The following is a 21,390-nucleotide window of genomic DNA, read 5'->3' as shown; positions in this document are numbered from 1 at the left end:
AGGATTTGCAACAATCTCTCTGGGTCCATCAGGATGGCCCATGCCCTTCTTCAAATTAGGAATGTTATGAAAGCACACCATCTTTTCAAAGAATACTACACTGTACACAGTAAATAGTGCTCCCCATTCAAAACCTCAGAGCATCCTGCTAGAATCACTTTCTGATTGTGCCTCTCCATTCAAAACCATACACTGCCTTTCGGGTAGGACTGGCCAATACAAATAATGTATACATAAAAGATTCCTTCAGAAAGAATTATTTCAGACTGGCTCCCAAAGAGTCTCAAGCTAATCGAGTCAGAACAAAGACCCTGACTTGCACCTAACTATGGACCTTTCTCTTTGTCAACAGCACTTGTAGAAGGTGACAGCCAAGAAACTACCCTCTGGGCGTCATTGCCCTCAGTCTAAGCCTACTGGTTCAGGTTCACTACCATTTCAGTTGTGCAGAGATGGTTGTACTTTCTAAGCAGAAAGAGTAGGAGTAACGACCTCAAGTGTACTTGTCATGAGCTGTAACTGATGAGGAGCTGCTTTCCCTCTCCCCAAAATGTTAATAGATGGGTCCTCCATCTATATGTTTTAAAACCCAGGTGAACAATTGAGAGTTTGACACTGCATCCCTTCAGGAATCTATAATGCACTACCATCCCATTTGGGGACTGGACATGATTGCATTTGGCAAGACTCTGATCCTTCCATATCCAAATCAAGAACCGTTCAGGTTCCTTCTCTTCGTGCATTCCCAGCCACAGTTCCCAAAGGCAGGGCTTGCCAACACCACAGGGTAGATACTTTAGGGACGCACCTACGGATAGAATACAAGGTAATTAAAGATGCCGTGCAAACTAGGGAGGTTCCCAGATGTTGGCACTTACCTCTTCACATTGCACAATATAATATTTTTCAATAAAATAGGGATCTTGTGAAGACATCCATCTATGCATGTATTGCTTTGAGTTGAGTCTTTAATTTAGCATCTTATTACATAAGAGACCATGCTGTGAACAGAGAACACTGGTTCCTTCTGAGAAGAACTTGTAACTCAGTGGGTCTTGTAGCACACTCAGGGGCAACTGCAACTTTCAAGCTGCTGGGGATTTCCTAGTGACATCTCATATATCAATCCAAACCAATGGTCACTATGCTATCCTAGGAGATTTGTATTGGAAGATCGTCAGACACTCCCACCACAGCCATTCAAGACTGGTCACCAACCCACTGGTTAGCCACTATACGGGATGTAAGAAAAAGCCTCTTTTTGCATGATCAATGCCAAATTTTGGACTGATGCTGCTGGACTTTCAACTGTGACGTTCACTGTGCCCTGGTGACCATGCCCCAGTTCATGTGCTCTGACCCCTGAAATATATGCGCAATTGGCTAATACCTGAGTGGCATAGATAACCTACATATACTTCCTATGTATAAGGTACATGGTGCGTCCAGGGCCTATAAGTTAAATGCCACTAGTTGGCTGCAGCAATTTTTGTGCCACCACTGCATTGGCAAGTGAAAACATAATTTTAGACCTGCCACTGCAGCCTAGCTGGGGAGCTTTTCAACTTTCATAGCGACATGATAAAATAACCCTTTTTGTCAAGCCTATAAATTTCCTTTTAAATATTTGTAAGTCCCCCTAAGGTAAGTATAACATGACCAAGGCAAGATATTAAAAAGAAAGGCATGTCAAATGCATGTTTCACATGTTCTGACAGTGAACAATCCCTATTATTGTTTTCACTGAGGCAAAGATGGCATTCCCAGTGTGTTACGCTTTGACATTTACAAAGTGTTAACTTCCATATGGGAAGACCAAAAATAGTACTTCAAGGTATCAAATTAATATTTATATTAAATCTGAATTATTGCCAAAGTTGGATTTAAGGTAAATATTTATGTACGTAAGGGTGACTTTAAAATGTCACCACTTTTTCTGCTTAAAGTATCTCTAGCAGTTTCTGATGACACCCAGCTGCTGTCACATGAGGCAGTCTACTCCCCTCCTGACAGGAGGTGTGAATTGCTCCCAAGGAAGAACTAAAGACCTGCCGGTGGGAGAAGGTGTGACCTCCTCCTAACAAGGTGATCAGGCAGGTTGTGCCCACAGATTTCGAGCTTCAAAAGGGCACTCGCTTGTCACAGGCAGAAGCGAGTCATACTTTAGCTTGTCCTCTCCTTTGTCTATGCACACAGACTGGAATATCTTCCAGAGAGGGAAAGCCTGTTGCAGAACTGTCTTTCCAGGAGGAGTAACACAATATACTGGACACACCACCTCAGAGGTGTACCAATAGCTCTGACCCAGGGAAGAAAGATTCTGACATAATTGGATATGGGCAAAAAGATGAACTGTGGGATTGTTTAGTGCCACTCCACCAGGAATTGATGCAAGAATGGGTAAGGTAGCCAATGGGAATGCTATTCTGATTGGTAAGGGAATCCTCCCCACCCACACACTTAACACTGGCATAAAAGTTGCACCCTTGAATACCACCCTCAGAGCACTACTGGATCCGGGAAGGGCAGAAGGAGGACTGCACCAGCTCAGTCTGTGGACCTCAGAACAAAAGGTTGCACCAAGAAAGACTGTAACTGCTGAAAGATAGAACTTCAGGACAAGGGTTTGGTCCTGCTGTTGACCTCATAAGGGAAGACCCGAAGGCACTTGTGTCAGGACCAAAGAGTTGACTCCAAGGGCTACTTGGTTAGCCTCCTGTTAAGCTTTAGTAATAAAAAGTCTATAACCCCTGCATCTGCAAGAGCCCAGCTGATCAGTTCCAACTGAATATACCCTGGACCCCACTGGTGCATTCTGGGAGATCGAGTCCTAGCCCTAGAGGTGCCCACCAGGACTTGCACTCTTGGCTGGTGTTAGAGTATAACCTTTCCCCTAACAGAACTGCAACGGAAGAGATCAGAACACAAAAGATAAAAAAAAATTCAAAAGAACCAGCGGCTACCACACAACCCATACTCGGCACCTTATTGACGCCAATGCTTCCTTGGACACTGAACATCGGATCTCATCCACTGAAATGTTTTGCAGGTTTGTGCATAGCCTCAAACTCCTGTCAAGAAGCAAGGCTCTCACCAGACAACTGGACCTCACTTGCCTTCTGATGTCAAGCCTAAAGCTGGATCCCAGCTGAAGAGGACCATGCCAACAAGCACTGTCAATCAGGACATGAACCAGGAAAGCTTCTAAGTAAGGCGGTAAAAGGTTTTACCAGGATCTACCTGGCACCTGCATCCAATTGGCGCTCCATCATCATCGGCCTGAAACTTTGACTTTGGCCCAGACCTCTGAGTTTGAGGCTCATAGACAATTGCTACAAGTGAAAAGCTGTGATTTATGAAGCATTTTGAGTAAATTGCAGTGTGATTTGTGAAAATCTTTGAAAAGTCATAGCTCTGGTTCCCTCCATCAGAGTTTTGACATGTTTGTGTGTATTTAAAGATAAAAATATTAAATGTTTATAAAAATATTAGGTGGCCTAGGAAGATGGGCTATGAGGTGTGTTTGCCCTGAGCCCCGGCCCATGAGGTTTATTTGTTCAGAAATTCTGAGTTTACTGTCTCCACACACCATCCAACCGGACACCGAGTGGAGGGTGGCAACTGCCCCCAAATGAAGGGTCCTCTTTTCCCCTCACAACTGGCCGGGAGTATATAGGCCAGGAATGCAGCCTGGACCAGATGGGAGCATAGCAGAACAGCTTATTTGGGCGTTGTGGAGTCACTGCCCGGAGGGGAGAGTGTGGGACGCTGCTGCCAGCTCCTGCCATCATCTTGGGATCAGATACTCCTACCAGGCATGGCAGTAAACAGCAGCAGTGCCTGGATGGGACCTGACCCGCAAGATTTGAGCCTCTAGCTGACGGAGCCTGACAAAAAGACGGCTACACGGTCGTGTCCTGACTCCTGATAACCAGCTGTTCTTTGCTTCCTGGGGAGACCACTGTAGGGCTGAAATGCCAGCCAGCTGTATTTTGAGGTCTGGTGGCTGCGAATGCTGGGGCCCGACCACCATCGTCTGTGGGCTTCCTTCCTGCAGAGAGGAGGTGGAGAGTCGTGTGGGACCAGGAGCACCAGCTGAGAGAGTATAGTGGCCTAAAGGGACTGAGGAACCATGGTGGCCTAGAGGGCCTGTTCGAAAAAGACTCTGCAGGCTGTGAAGAAGAGCTCAGTGGGGAGGAGTCAACCTGGGGCAGACGAGGTGAACCCACAGGATTTAGGTTTCTCATGCCACGGCTGTGTGGCTGCTTGGTCCTTCTCAGTGCAGGGCCTGTGATAGCCAGTGGTGCTGTGCAGGGTTCTATGGACAGGGTGTGACCTGACAATGGCAGAGTGAGGCAACTAGACTTGGTTTCTTCTTCTGCAGCCCTGTGGACTACACAGCTCCATCAGAGCTAAGCTGGTGATTGTTGGTGAAAGCACATGCGTGCACTTGGAGGGCCCGATTATTAAGCACAAGTCACATTTGGTCGTGGTCCCAGTTGTGAGCAGGGTTAGTCATGCCTTATTCCCCCCTTATGAGTGACATCATAGATGTTATTTTCTTTTCATCACAGTACCAGTTTGAATCATGTTGTGCCTTTGAAACCATGTGTAACTTGGCAACTCAGTTATTAACATAATGGCAATGTTTAAAGCAGATCTAGAACAATGCTTGTTGTCAAGATAACTTCTGAATACCTGGGCCTCACCCAAGTAATCCAGGAGGCACATGTCAACTGACAACAACTGTTGTTTCTTTAATTGATCCTCCTAATGGAAAAAAGACAGTTGAGAAACATGTGCAATTACAATAACGACTAACAAGTTTGTCTGTTTTCCCCATGTGTTTCCTTGCACCTGGTTCGGGCCGGCTATAAAAGCTGGCATTTCAGACTAAATTCTGCTGAGCCTTGTTTACTTGTAAGTGACGCTTACCTGTCTCCAGTCTTCAGCAGACTTCCTTTCACAGTGGCAGTCCTCTCTTCTCAGTGGCATCAATATCTTCACAGCAACAGGCTTCTCCTCGCAGCAACATGCTTCCTGAGTGCCGACCTAGTATTTCCTATCTTCTCCACAGTTACCACAGTACATGTAAAAGGTGGGCAGCTTGCAATTCATCTCTTGCATTGTGCTGTCTTGCATTGCCAAAAAGACACGAGTCATCCCAAATAAGATAACAGAAGTCTTTAATTAACTTATCTAAAGCCAGCAATGATATTCGGATCAATCTTGTGCCTGAAAAGACATTAGAGAGAAGTCATATTTCTTGTCATAGATTTCCTTTCCTGGATCTTGTGCTAATTGTTGGTTTTCAATCCGTTTTTTCTCTATCAGAATCTGATGTTGGTGTTCTATAGACTTTTGGGACAATTGAGAACTATAATATGATTGCCATTGCATATTTGTATATGAACCTTGAACTCTTGAGACTCTTGAGCTGATGAAGAATTCAAAGTAGTTTTGTTGTGATTAATTCAGTTATTTTCTTTCAGTGGAAATCCTTGTACATGATAATTTCAGTTCATGATAATTCCTGGATAATTCTTGAATCACACTGGAGAATGTTTATAGTGTGAAGTATTGGTATGTTGATTTAACATTAGTTAATGCCAACGATCTCTTTAGTTTTTCCTGTTTTCAAGTGTGGTTTCATTACAAGGAAGTCCGAGTCCAGACCCTTGTATCTGAATAATCCTGATTGACAGTGTCCTGAATCTAGAACCACAAAATAGATATCCGTGAGCCCAGCAGTTCCCAGAGTAGAGAAATACAAATATACAGAAGTCCTGATATTTCTCTCTTTCATCCCAAACCCTCTTCCCTTTGGAACTCCTAGGGTTGCAGTGTGTCCTTCATTGCAGCCCTATCAATTCTCTTTGGGATTCGGGGATTATCGTCTCCCCATCGGAACCACTTAGAGTTCAGGTGAGTGGCTTGCAACAGAAGGCTAAGCCAGAAAAGTAGTGTTCCATTCAGGCGACGATGTCACCATGGACACAATACTCCAAGCCTTACTAGGGACCCATTTTGAGACTACCCAGATAATTGATATCTTGCACACATTTCAGACAGTGCAACACCTCAAAGAAGAGAATGCAAGTTTAAGGGAGGAGCTAAGCAGAAGCAAAACTGAACTCACACAGTGTAGGGATACTTCAGAGAAAGTGAATCACCCAGTCCTAAGCCCATCCACATTTGGTAATACTTACAAACCCTCTGTGGTACCCCTTTCCTTATCTCACCTAGACCAAAACCTATATGTTACATTTATGACTCCTAGTATGGTTAATCTGGCTAACCCAGAAAGATTTAATGGAGATAATGCATAATTCGCAGTATTCACAAGTCAATGCCAATTACATTTCATTTGTAAGCCCCAGATTTGTAACTCTGATGTGGCCAAAGTCGCCTTCATTATTTCTTATCTGGGGGGTGTGGCCACTAATTGGGCAATGCCGTTGATAGAATATTATGGCCCTATCTTATACAATTTCACAGTCTTTAAGGCAGTGATGAATAGCCTCTTTGCGCAACATGTTTTCATTCAGTCCAGCGACAATGAGCTATTAAATTTGCGACAGGGCTCTAAAGATCTTTTAACCTACATTACTCAATTTAATTGCCTTATTTCTGAAACACATTGACCTGAGGAAAAACGTACTTTCTTGTTTTGTAGAGGTCTTAAGTACGATTTAAAAGAATCACTGGCACACATTGTAAAATTACTTGAGAAAAGCACAAAATTAATTGAGCTGGTTGTTAAACTGGATCACAGACTATGTGAACATAGAAGTGAGTGATCACGAAGTGACACAAGAGTAGTAGTCCTGAAAACAAAAGAAAAGACAAGGATGATAAGGCATCTGAATCAAAATCCATGCAAATTTGAGGTATCAAGAGGTCCGTATCATCAAAAGAGAAGAACAGACGATGTAAGGCTAATCTTTGTCTTTATTGTGCCAAGCCTGGTCATTTTGCCCAGGATTTCACTGCCAAGCAGAAAGGAAGAAGACCATAGTTTGCATAGATACAAATGACGCAGTGCAGGAAAACTAACACTTTAAAAGAATGACAAGATTACCTCTTCAAGAGTTATAGTTCCTCAGACCCACAGTATGTGACTAATGTTATTAATCGAGTCCCAAGACACATAACCATTAGAATTACTTCCATTTTATCTCCACAAAAAATACATAATCTTCCTGTTCTCATTGACTTCGGGGCCACTGGAAATTTCCTTGATCTATCCCTGGCTGAAAAATTGGGTATCTCCTGAGTGACAAAATCAGAACTAGAACCTGTGAGAGCAGTTGATGGTTCAGCTCTATCCTCTGGACTGATATGGTTTAATACCACTCTGCTGACCTTGGCTGGGATAACGGTCATACAGAACACATACTCTTTGATCTTATTGACACAACAACTTGTGGTGTGATTCTAGGCATCCCCTGGTTAGAGCATCACAACCCAAAGATAGATTGGGTCCTGACAACTATAACCTTGGATTCCCCCTTTTGTAAGACAACATGTTATCAAGAAGCTCAGGAACCAGTCACACCAATTCATTATGTGGCTGCACATCATTCTCACCCTATCACATTATCACAGGAATCTCATGGCTTTACAGACTTCTTTAATCCTATCAAAGCTACCCAGTTACCAACCCACAGGGTGTTTGATTGAAGAATCAATCTCATTCCTGGGGCAGTACTCCCATGCAGTAGGATTCATGCTCTTACTGAGCCAGAAACCAAACAATATTTGGACAAGATGCTAGAACTGGGATTCATAAGGCATTCTAACTCACCAGTTTCCTCACCTCTCTTTTTCGTGCCAAAACAGAAGAAGAAATTATAGGCCTCCATTGACTTTTGAGCAGTTAACAAGGCCACAATACCAAGGCAACAATTAAAATCGTTACCCATTACCACTAATTCCCATGCTATTAGATCAAGTATGTGTCTCCACTATCTATACAAAGTTAAATCTACGCTGTACTTTCCACCTCATACATGTTAAAGCTGTAGATGAATGGGTAACAACTTTCAGAAGAAAATGTGGCCTCTTTGAGTATACTGGAATGCCTTTTGGTCTCTGTAATGCCCCAGCGGTATTTCAGTATTTTATTAACAAAGTTCTTGATGATTTCTTGGACATTTGTGCAATTGTCTACATAGACAATATTTAGATTTTCTCTAAGACAAAGCAGGATAATATCCTGCACGTAAGAACTATTGTTTGAGACAGCATTCTCTGTGCGCTACATTAGATAAATGTACATTTCACTCCAGGTCAGTGGAATTTCCGGGTTACCATCTGTCCCCGAAAGGTATTACAATGGCCCCAAAAAAGGTAGAAGCCATTTTTTCTTCGCCATTACCTGCTCCTGTGAAAGAGATCTAGAGAGTTCTTGGTTTTGCCAACTTTTATCAGAGATTTATTGCAGACTTTTTAGATATTGTGGTACCAATAATTCAGTTAGTAAAGAAAGGAAAAACATTATTGTGGTCAGAAGCAGCTGAACAGGCCTTTCAAACCTTAAAGCAGAAATTCACAACAGCCCCCATTCTGTCACATCAAGATCCTGATCAGCCATTCTTTGTTGAAGGGGATGCTTCACAAAGAGCAATTAATGGGGTGTTACCTTAGAGAAATCCCAAGACCGGCCATCTGCACCTGTTAGCATATTGTTCTGTAAAGCTACTTCCTTTTGAACAAAACTACATAGTGGCAGAGAGATAGTTAATGGCCATGAAGGCGTTTTTTTGCAGAATGGCATCATCACCTATTAGGGGGCAAAACACACCATTGCAATTTTCACAGATCATAAGAACTAACAGCTCTTCAATAAAAGCTCTCACACCTCACCAAATGCATTGGCTATACTTTTTGAGTGATTTTGATTTCCTTATCACTAATCATCCTGGAAAAAAGCAATTACAATCAGACATTTTGTCTAGGTTAGGGCAAAAAGAAGACAAGGGGAATTCACCCCTGCTAGTATTATAACCTCTGAAAAGATAGTGGCAGTGACAATAGCCAATACTATCTTAACTGAAGTTAAGAAGGCACTACAGACAGTTAAGACACAGGATTGGTTGCTTAGCACAAAACACAACATAAAAGAAGGTTACCTTTTTCATGGCCAAAAGATGTTTATACCACAAGGTGATTTGAGATACCAAATCATAGAATGGTCAAACTAGGTATGCAGAAGACCCTAGAGAAAATGTAAAGAAATTTCTGGTGGGAAAATATTTAAAAAGAGGTTCAGACATACAAGAATTCTTGCCCTGTATGTGCTTATAATTAGATTGAACACTCCATTCCATCAGCTCCTTGGCATATGATCAGTTTGGAATTTGTCACTGATTGAACAGAATCTAACAAATTTACCACCATTCTGGTAGTGGTAGACATGTTATCCAAAATGGCCCACTTTTTTCCTGTAGGAAGTTGGCTCTGTATGTACTATTTCAAAGTGAGAAATAGCATGCACAGAGTCCAAGGGTTCCCCTTAGAGGTAAGATAGTGGCAAAAAGAGATAATTCTAATGCTCTATTTTGTGGTAGTGTGGTCAAGCAGTAGGCTTATCAGAGGGTAGTGTTAAGCATTTGTTGTACACACACAGGCAATAAATGAGGAACACACACACTCAAAGACAATTCCAGGCCAATAGGTTTTTATATAGAAAAATATATTTTCTTAGTTTATTTTAAGAACCACGGGTTCAAGATTTACAAACAATACTTTAAATGAAAGGTATTTCACTCAGGTATCTTAGGAACTTTGAATCATCACAATAGCATCTACAGTTTTGGCAAAAATGGCAATTAGCTATTTGAAAATTGGACACAGTGCAAAATTCAACAGTTCCTCGGGGAGGTAAGTATTGGTTAGTTTTGCAGGTAAGTAAAGTACCTACAGGGTTCAAAGTTGGGTCCAAGGTAGCCCACCCCAAAGTTACCACACCAGCAGCTCAGGGCCGGTCAGGTGCAGAGGTCAAAGTGGTGCCCAAAACGCATAGGCTCCAATGGAGATAGGGGTGCCCCAGTTCTAGTCTGTCAGCAGGTAGGTACCCGCGTCTTGGGAGGGCAGACCAGGGGGTTTTGTAGGGCACCGGGGGGGACACAAGTCAGCACAGAAAGTACACCCTCAGCGGCACTGGGGCGGCCGGGTGCAGAGTACAAACAGGCGTCGGGTTCGCAATAGGTTTCAATGGGAGACCCGGGGGTCTCTTCAGTGATGCAGGCAGGCAAGGGGGGGACTCCTCGGGGTAGCCACCACCTGGGCTAGGAAGAGGGCCACCTGGGGGTCGCTCCTGCACTGGAGGTCGGATCCTTCAGGTCCTGGGGGCTGCGGGTGCAGTGTGTTTACCAGGCGTCGGGTTCTTTGAAGCAGGCAGTCGCGGTCAGGGGGAGCCTCTGGATTCCCTCTGCAGGCGTCGCTGTGGGGGCTCAGGGGGGTCAACTCTGGCTACTCACGGGCTCGCAGTCGCCGGGGAGTCCTCCCTGTAGTGTTGGTTTTCCGCAGGTCGAGCCGGGGGCATCGGGTGCAGAGTGGAAAGTCTCACGCTTCTGGCGGGAAACGTGTGGTCTTTTAAAAGTTGTTTCTTTGTTGCAAGTTTCAGTCTTTGTGGAACAGGGTCTCTGTCCTCAGGAGTTCTTGGTCCTTTTAGATGTAGGGTAGTCCTCTGAGGCTTCAGAGGTCGCTGGACCCTGGGGGACGCGTCGCTGTTGCAGGTTTTCTTGAAGTGGGGAGACAGGCCGGTAGGGCTGGGGCCAAAGCAGTTGGTGTCTCCGTCTTCTCTGCAGGGCTTCAGGTCAGCAGTCCTTCTTCGTCTTCAGGTTGCAGGAATCTAGTTTCCTAGGTTCTGGGGAGCCCCTAAATACTGAATTTAGGGGTGTGTTTAGGTCTGGGAGGGCAGTAGCCAATGGCTACTGTCCTTGAGGGTGGCTACACCCTCCTTGTGCCTCCTCCCTGAGGGGAGGGGGGCACATCACTATTCCTATTGGGGGAATCCTCCAAAACCAAGATGGAGGATTTCTAAAGGCAGGGGTCACCTCAGCTCAGGACACCTTAGGGGCTGTCCTGACTGGTGTGTGAATCCTCCTTGTTTTTTCTCATTATCTCCACTGGACTTGCCGCCAAAAGTGGGGGCTGTGTCCAGGGGGCGGGCATTTCCACTAGCTGGAGTGCCCTGAGGCATTGTAACATGAAGCCTGAGCCTTTGAAGCTCACTGCTAGGTGTTACAGTTCCTGCAGGAGGGAGGTGTGAAGCACCTTCACCCAGAGCAGGCTTTTGTTTCTGTCCTCAGAGAGCACAAAGGCCCTCACCACATGGGGTCAGAAACTCGTCTCTCAGCAGCAGGCTGGCACAGACCAGTCAGTCCTGCACTGAACAATTGGGTAAAATACATCTCTAAGATGCCCTCTGTGGGCATTTTTTTTTTATAAATCCAACACTGGCATCAGTGTGGGTTTATTATTCTGAGAAGTTTGATACCAAACTTCCCAGTATTCAGTGTAGCCATTATGGAGCTGTGGAGTTCGTTTTTGACCAACTCCCAGACCACATACTTAATATGGCCACACTGTACTTACAATGTCTAAGAATAGACTTAGACACTTTAGGGGCATATTGCCCATGCAGCTATGCCCTCACCTGTGGTATAGTGCACCCTGCCTTTGGGCTGTAAGGCCTGCTAGAGGGGTGACTTACCTATGCCACAGGCAGCATTTTGTGTGCATGGCATCCTGAGGGGGATGCCATGTCAACTTTGCCTTTTTCTCCCCACCAACACAACAGCCCTGAGGGACCTTCCCTGGTCACAGGGCCCTTGGTACCACTGGTACCTTTTACAAGGGACTTATCTGTGTGCCAATTGAGGAAACAATGGTACATTTTAGGTGAAAGAACACTGGTGCTGGGGCCTGGTGAGCAGGGTCCCAGCACACTTCTCAGTCAAGTCACCATCAGTATCAGGCAAAAAGTGGGGGGTAACTGCAACAGGGAGCCATTGCCTTACAATTCCCCTCAGAAAGATACCCTCATCCGTGGAGTTTAGTGACATATTCTTACTACAAATTGCTAGGTTACATGGATTATCAACTAAGATCATTTCACATCGCGGTTCACAATTCACGTAAAAATTCTGGAAAGTCCTATGTACTGCATTAAGAACTGAGTTGGCTCTTTCACTATCCTTTCATTCCCAAACAGATGGTCAAACGGAGATAGTCAACCAATCTTTAGGTGTTTAACCTCCACTCTTGCTAGTCAGTGGGACCAGGCCCTACCAATGGCCGAGTTCTCATATTATAATAGTGTTCATACCGCCTTGGGGCGCTCTCCTTTCTTCTTCCTCAACGGTTATCATCCACGGTCCCTTCCAGTGATATTACCCAACACACCAGAGCTAATGCCTTCAGATTCTGAAAGCTTACTGACATTACAAGACACACAAGAACAAGCCCATAAATGGTTAGCACAAAACAAACTAATCATGAAAGCACAAGCCGATAAACGTAGAACTTCTGAACCTAAATATAAGAAAGGAGACATGGTGTGGTTATCCACTCACAACATCAAACTTGAGGGCCCAAGAATACTTCAATTACGATTCATAGGTTCTTTTTCCGATTTTTGATAGTCTGACACCTGTCACCGTACTTTTACACATACCAGATGAATATGCTATACATCCAGTGTTTCATGTTTCTCTTATCAAACCAAGTGATCCTCACACAGAAAAGGATATATCTCCTCTCGAACTGGCAGTAGGAGATCATAAAGAATATGAAGTTCAACGTATCCTATACGCAATAAGCAATCAAGGAATAATGTATTTTTTGATTGATTTAAATGGTTTCCCCCCATTCTGAATGCTCTTTGAAACCAGCCCCGTTGTCCATGCCCCTCGTCTGATCCAACGTTTCTATGCTCTGAACCCCACTAAACCTCAGCCTGTTGGTCGACCTTTGGGAGGGGCAAATGCTATGGTCCCAGCTGTGAGCATGGCTAGTCATGCCTTAGTCATGCCTTATCCCCCACCCTCTTATGAGCAATATCGCAGATGTTATTATTTTCTTTTCATCACAGTACCAGTTTGAAGCATGTTATGCCTTTTAAACCTGGTGTAGTTTGGAAACTCAGGTACTAAAATAATGGCAATGTTTAAAGCAGATCTAGAACAATGCTTGTTGTCAAGATAACTTCTGAACTCCTGGGCCTCACCCAGGTAATCCACGGAGCACATGTCAACTGTTCACAATCATCTGGGCCTCACCCAGGTAATCCAGGAAGCACATGTCAACGGTCTACAACCACCTAGGCCTCACCCGCGTGATCCAGGAAGCACTTGTCAACCGACAACAACTGCTGGTTCTTTAATTGATCCTCCTAATGTAAAAAAGACAGTTGAGAAAAATGATTGCAATAATGACTGAGTTTCTCTGTATTCCCCATTTGTTTCCTTGCACCGTGTTTAGGTCAGCTATAAAAGCCGGCATTTCAGACTAAGGGCCTCATTATGACTTTGGCGGTCTCCACCAGAATTTGGGCAGAGAGCCACCAGCAACCATACTGGCAGTCGGCAGTGCAGTAGAGGCAGCTCCGCTTGCACCGCCACTTCATCAGAAGACTGCCACGCCTATTACGAATTGGTAATAGGTGTGGCAGTGTTGTGGTGACGGGCGCTGGCGGCGGAGCAGGCCCCAAGGATCCCGTCCCCTCACAGACAACCACTGAGAAAAGGTAAGTGCTCATCCGATAGGGAAGGGGGGGTGATGAGTGGTGTGTGCGTGCATGGGGGTGTGCGTTTGTGTTATTGGAGGGGGTGATGTTTGTGTGCGTGTATTTGTGTGATTCTGAGTGTCTGTGTGTGTGCGTGAATGGATGCAGAGGGGTGGGGGTGTGTGTGAGCGTATGTGTGTGTCTGTATGAATGCGTGAATGCATGATGGCATGTGTGTGTGTGTGTGTGGTGCGTGCATGATTGGATTGGGTGGGGGGGTCTCTACAGGGGTTGGGGGTCCCTAAGGGCTTAGGGGCTACCGTGGCTGTCTGAGGGTTGGCTGGGGGAGTCGCATACTGGCGACAGGAATGTAAATTCCTGTCACTGGTATTCTTTCCGCCAGGAAATCCCTGGTGGAAAGGAGACTCCAAATACCGTCGGCGGTCTATCGTGGACCGCCGGGGAGAAGGTGGTCCATGCATTGCTTTGGAGTCCATGCATTGCTGGTTTCATGCTTTGCAGCCAGTTCACCGCCATGGTCACAATCTTGCGGTCCAGCACTGCCATGCCATCGGCGCTGGTCACCACCACCGCCAGCATGGCGGAGCTGGACCGCCAATGTCATAATGAGGGCCCAAATCCTGCTAAGTCTCGTTTAACTTGGAAGCGGAGCTTACTTGTCTCCAGTCTTTGGCAGCATTCCCTTCACAGTGGCAGTCCTCTCTTCGCAGCGGCATCCACATCTTCACAGCAACAGGCATCTCCTCGCAGCAATGCAATCCCTGAGTTCAGAACTAGTATTTCCGATCTTCTCTGCAGTTACCACAGTACTTGTAAAAAGTGGGCAGTTTGGAATTCATCTCTCGCAGCGTGCTTTCTTCCTCTGGCAAACTCAAACGATCAGAATTTGTTGTTGGTGTTCTAAAGACTTTTGGGGCAATTGAAAACTATAATCTGATTGCTATTGCATATTTGTATGCGAACCTTGAACTCATGAGAATCATGAACTACTGAAGAATTTGAAGTAGTTTCATTGTGATTAACCCCGTTATTTTCTCTCAGTGGAAATACATGTACATGATCATTCCAGTTCATGATAATTCCTGGATAATTCTTGAATCCCACTAGGGAATGTTTCTAGTGTGAATTATTGGTATGTCGATTTGACGTTACTTAATGCGAAAGATCTGTTTAGTTTTTCCTGTTTTAAAGGGAAATCCAAGTCCAGACCCTTGTATCTGAATATTCCTGATTGCTAGAATCCTTAACCCAGAACCAGAATCCCGATATCCTTAAGCCCAGTAGTACCCAGAATAGAGAAATCCGAATATGCAGAAGTCTTGGTATTTCTTTCTTTTTCTCTCATCTCAACCCCATTTCCCCTTGAAACATTTCTAGGGTTGCAGTGTGTCCTTCATTTCTACCCTGTCAGTTTTCACTGGGATTTGGGGATTATTGTCACCCCATCAGAACCACCTGGAGTTCAAGTGAGTGGGTCGCAACACAAATGCCTTCCCAGTCCAATAAAATACTACACTACGCTACCACTAGGAATGGAACAAATATAGTGCAGGATGAGAGGGACCGGAGCGGCCAGGAGAGGGATGTGGAGCCTTCTCCGTAAGACATTTTGGGGGCCAGACAGAGTACTCAGATCACACTTGAAGGGAAAAAATGGATGCAGTTATGATTGAAGTGAATGGCTTGAGAGTTGACATGCTGAAAGTTGTGGACTGTGTGAGGGAGACGGAAAATCAATTTGAGATGGCACAAAAGGAAGTCCAAATGCTGAAAAACACTGTCACCTTCCTGTCTACCAAAATGGGCAGTATGGGAGAACTCCTTGAGGAGGCGCTCAAGGAGTAATAACCTCTGATTTATCTGCTTTGCAGATAGAATTGAGGGCTCATTCAAGTAGTGGATCACTGAAACTTTGCGACCCCAAAAAACTTTATAAAATTCTTCTCAATAAAAAGAGCGCATAGGTCGCCGGTGGCACCACCGCCACATGGGGTGCCTCCTTGAGTATTGATAGCACAACTATAGAGACTAAGGTGGTATCCTGCAACATGTTCACAAGACTTGGCCACTGTGCTAGAAAAAATGCTTCAATCCTGGTTTTACCTAACTATACTAAGGATGTACAAGACAAATGGAACCTTCCTGGCCATAGAAATTAAATAGAGAGATATCAGTTTCCAGTACAGTTTAATATTTATGGACAAATGCTGTATTTAACATGAGGGAAGGACTCACTTTTGTATTGCACCAGATGCAGCAAGGGATTGGCTGGAAACCGCAAATGAAGCAGCTGGAGCGGCCCCATTGTGCACCCTGAAAAAAACCAGTGAAGATCCGGTGTGCAGGGCCTCTTAACGCATGTAAGTACAAGGATGGAACACTGAAAGATGCATTTGAGGATTCATATGGAGGCAGGCCTTCTCCAATGAGTGGCCAGGACACCGAGCTCACTGTGATTGCCGTCACTGTGGACAAATCCTGAAGGGGCCACAGTGCTGGCTGATAAATCTAGTGGCACTCACATGGCACTAAAGAGACAGATGCTGGTAGAATGAAAGGTCTGAACTATACTCAATAGATAATCAATGTCATAAAGCAAAGATATGCATGAAGGGGCCACACCAGTTATGAACTCTCCTGTTCGAACTGGCAATGCTGTCATGATCAGAGTACCATTAGGACACATTTCCTTGCCTGAGAATTGCTGACTGAAGTATGTCCCGTGCTTGCACATCTCTGCTTCCTGTCTACGCAATGGAGGTGGGTGGACGCCAGATGGGAAGTATTCTTCCACAGTATAACCAGACTGTTTCTTATTCTACTCCCCTATGCAGGGCGGATAATTAAAGCTACTAGAGAGTTGGTGTTTGGGATATCCCTGTTTTTACTGTTTATAGATATTAAGGGCCTTAAAATACACTACTTATGGGTGGGTGACAGTTTTGGGAGGTTACACTGCCGTTTCATGTCCAAGGTCGGAACACACGGATCCGCGCATACTGCAGGTCGGCCAGAGTAAATCACACATCAGGACTAGGGGTGGGCAGAACTGGTGGAGTTACATGAAAACTCCACAAGATTCTGCAGAGTTCCCCAAAAGGCAGAAATCTGCACATCTCGCTGCTCGTGCTGATTTTTAGCACTGGGATTATATGCCTCTCTGATAAATCAGCACGAATGGTACCACACAGTGCACCAAAGAGCTCTGCTTCTCGAGATGAATTTCCTGCCGCTTGAGTAGATTTTCAACTTGAGCTGCAGCTTTCTCACCACGAAGAGTCGCAACCTGCTGCATTTGGAAAATCTTGCCAGGTGCCTACCTAGTGCCTGAAATTATCGCTAAGGTATGCCAATTCTCGCTCGCCAACTTACCGCTGGTGAGCCACGCATGAGAAAAACCATGCAGCTTTTGGTGGAATTTGACCGCAACTCCACAACACAAGCGTAACGTAAAGTGGCCAAAATTTTGCCAACTCTGCCAGCAGAGCAGAACGTATCACCCACTCCTAACGAGGACACGTCTGATTTAGATAGCGATTAGTCCTTACTATGGAAAGCGTGTAAAGAATGATAACTTGAAATGTTTGTAGACTCAATAGCTACACCAAACACCACCGCAAACAATCACATCTTAGGTGATATGGTGGCAGTATATCGTTATTACAGGAGATGCACATACGCAGGGAGGAAAGACATATGTACAACAAATTACTATTTGCAATTACACTTTTGGACCTTGAAATAGATATACACTTGTTATATCCAAACAATCAAAACCATATTGCTTGTTACATTGCACTGACATCTGTTGTCTTTAGAACTCTCCTAATACTGTTACATATCCTACACACTTACAGATTATCAATACCATTCAGGTGTTTACTTCATGCAAGTCACAGTATCCACTAATTTAACATACCATAAATATCTTTTACATATCACTCTAATAAGTACAGAAGACCAAGACATCCTGCCAATTCATTTAATTTCTAATAAATTCACTTAATAAAACATATATGCAACATATCAAAACATATTGTATGGCCATAATAATCATCATTCTAATAAGGAAAGCACAGATAGTTCTTGTTTCCATGCCGATGCACATCTTGTCTCACTGCCCAGCCACCATTTTAAACAAGGACGTTAAAATACTAAGTGAGGTCCTAGATACGCACCTACTAGAGGCCTTCTCGGGGACAGTGCATGAGGACCAATACAGTTTTATACCACAAAGGAGCATGTTTTGTAGTATACACTGACTGATGCACGTATTCAGATTAGGCTTGTACTCTGGCCTCACTCGATATTGATAGGCCTTTGATTCAGTCTAAACCTATCTGTTGGAGGTGCTGAGGGCTATGGGCCTAGGACAGACTAGTCGTCGCACTTCCAGCCCCCAGACTGAGTTTGGACTGGTTAGCACGGGATGCTACAGGGCAGCCCTCTTTTGGATTTTCTTTTTGCACTAGCGACGGAGCATTTGGTCTGCAAACTGTGAAGTGCATCCAACCCATGAGGGATACATCTGAGACTGCTGCCCACGTGGTGTCCGTGTACGCAGATGGCATGCTGGTATACCTTCAACATCCAACTTATTTAGTTCTCATCCTTTTGCAGGTTCTCACTGAATATGGGGAAATCTTGGTGTACACATCAACCACAATAAATCCAAATTATTTCTTGACAGGCGTTTGTAATCCTCAATCAAGTGAAAGTAAAATTGCTATGTGCAAGAAAAAGGAGCAGAGGCAAACTAGACACACTGAAATGGGTGTGGGAGTAAAGAGGGTTGGAGGTTCCAGCTATGTAACTCTTCTACTTGATGGCACAGTTGCAGCACATGGTCTATTGGTTGGAGAATGAGACAACTGCGAGAAAAAACTTCTTAGCGGCTCTCATGCCAATAAGCCACTCCCAGCTCTATTAATGAGGGAACGGGGGGCCAATATCATTTTACCTACCTGGTCCAACATGTCTGCCACATCTGAGAAATAGTTGTTACAAAAAGAATAAAACAATTGACCTTCATAATAGACATGCCACGCTGGAACATTAGTAGCCAAAGGGGGGGAGGGGTGATTTAAGAAAAACGGAACTCATACACAGTACACAGAAACTTAACACAAACAATATGTATTAGCAGTGCTTAAAGGGGAGGGATTTCAACCCTGCATCCCCAACCAAATATCTAACAACAATGATACAAGCCCCCAAGCGCACGCTGATTATTATGAAACCAATTGTGCAACTTGATTCAATGAAGAGTCCTCAGATTCTTGCTTAATTCAGGTCTGTTCTTTATTAACTGTGCCCACAGCCAGCCAACATGTTTCGTCACTGGGCAATTCACCCTACGACTTCAACAGGGCTGGAAGTAAAGCAATAATATAAATTACAAATCTAAACGCAAACACATTGCAAAGAATCAACCCATGTGGTACGATCAAGCCCAGATAACGGGCAGAAGCCATAAGATGGTGGAAACCCAAGTGTCATATGCCAAACACTTGGGATAAACTTGCCTGTACTGTGGATAAATATTAGCACTCACTTTACTGCTGTTCGTGTTACTATGGGCCTGACATGGAACTTATGTGGCATTGTTTATATTGTGGATTGTGTAACAATGGGCCAAAAGGTGGTGTCTGATAACCAGCTCGGAACGGCTGACCCGCACGGGAGGATCATCACAGGTACAATGTTATTATAAAGGTATTTTTACCACATTTTTTAGTGGTACCATTCTGTTAATGAAGGTTACATTGATGTGGGTGATTAATGACAAGTGCATTATGTGGGTCATTGTGCTTTTCTGAAAGCTTACAAGCTTATGTGTTTTGGGATGGACCAATGTGGGTAAGAAGTGAGAAGGGGCCTAACAATAGTCCACTGGTTCCCTTATTTTTAAGTCAGACCCAGCACTGGCCATTAACCAACACTTTTTCTATGAATGTTGGGGCTAGCAGAACCTCCGAGATAGGTTTGTTTACCACCTCTACATCAATCAGGATTACTAGTCCTGTGCCTTCCACAGAGAAGAGGGTGCTAGCTATCTGGAGTCAATTTTAGGTTCAATTCTAAACAGGAGTTTGTCCTGTACCTTCGCAAGCATAGTGTTAGCATTCTTTCAGGTCTTGTCTTCCCCCTTTTTGTTTATTAATGTACTTTTTATTTTGAGCTTGTTTTTAAGAATGCAGATAAAGTCAAGTTGATGCCAGAGTAGTTACAAATGGCAGATGATAATGCAAACTTTGTGAAAACTCATCACTACTGATTTTCAGATCCATTTACATTTTTATTTAATATTATACAATTCTCCAAGCAAACTTTCATGGGTGTGTGTATATATATATTTTGAGGTTAAAGTGTATGCATTTCCATTAAGAGTGGTCATACTGTTGCTCCTGGTTAAGTTTCACAGATAAGTGACCTTTATAGATTAAGGTACAAAGTCTAAAAAATAGGAATTTAGATCTAGACTTGCCTTCCTCAATTGTCTTTTTATTTACAAAGTACCCAGTCCCCTTGAGCTTCAGTCTTTGCTGGGAGCCTGTGGACTCAGATGTACCATAAAGGGACTTCTGGGCATCATGTTTGTGATAGTCACCATGTTTGGGAATTTGCCCATTACTTTTGACCATCTATCGTACACTGTTAAAAACTCACTGATCTGACTTTACAGACAACCTTTTTGGAATTACAGCCTGAGGATAAGGAAAATAAGATCTGTAATACAAGTGCCCAGAAATGTTCTTCTAATAGAATGCAGACCATACTGTGGAATGCAACCACCTTTAGACTCTTCACCCAGTCACATAGTGCCAGATGTACGTAGCTTTTTTCTTGTCGCAAATGGCCCAATTCACAGAACTGGGCTGTTTGTGAGAAGAAAAAACCCTTTTGGAATGTACAAACCCTATTTTGCGATTCGGTAATCTATCCACCGATTTGCAAAATAGGTTTCCGAGTCGCTATTCAGAAGGGGCGTGCTCAGGGCATCCCTTCCAAATAGCAAGTCGCAGTGGTATGTAAGATTGTTTTGCAACCATGAATGCGGTCACAAAACAATCGCAGTTACCACCACCTTCAAGTTGGTGGTAACCCATTCGCAAAAGGGAAGGGGTCCCTTGTGGACCCCTTCCCCTTTGTGAATGGGGGAGCTAATATTTTTTCAGAGCAGGCAGTGGTCCCACAGACCACTTCCTAATCTAAAAAAAGTGAAAAATAAACTTTTCATTATTTTTTGTAATGCATCCCGTTTTCCTGTGAGTAAAACTATCAGCATTTAAAAAAAATCCTTTATTTATAAAGCAGTCACAGACATGATAGTCTGCTGTCCCAAGCAGACCAACATCCCTGTGAGAGTAGCCATTCCAAATGGGGTCGCAAATTGCGACCTACCTCATGAATATTTACAAGGTAGGTCATTTGCAACGCCATTGGAAATCGCAAACAGTGTGCTTGACATAGCTGTACATTTTCTTTTGTGACTCGCGATTTGCGATTCCCAAACGGATCAAAAATTGCAAGTCACAAAAGAAAATGTCATACATCTGGCCCTTATTACGAACACAAAAGGATGATGGACGGAGTGCTGAACAAAGCAAACACTCACCCCCAGTCACAGATCT

This window comes from Pleurodeles waltl, chromosome 3_1 (assembly GCF_031143425.1).
Source record: "Pleurodeles waltl isolate 20211129_DDA chromosome 3_1, aPleWal1.hap1.20221129, whole genome shotgun sequence".
NCBI lineage: Eukaryota > Metazoa > Chordata > Amphibia > Caudata > Salamandridae > Pleurodeles > Pleurodeles waltl.
Note: the sequence above shows the minus strand (reverse complement) of the source record.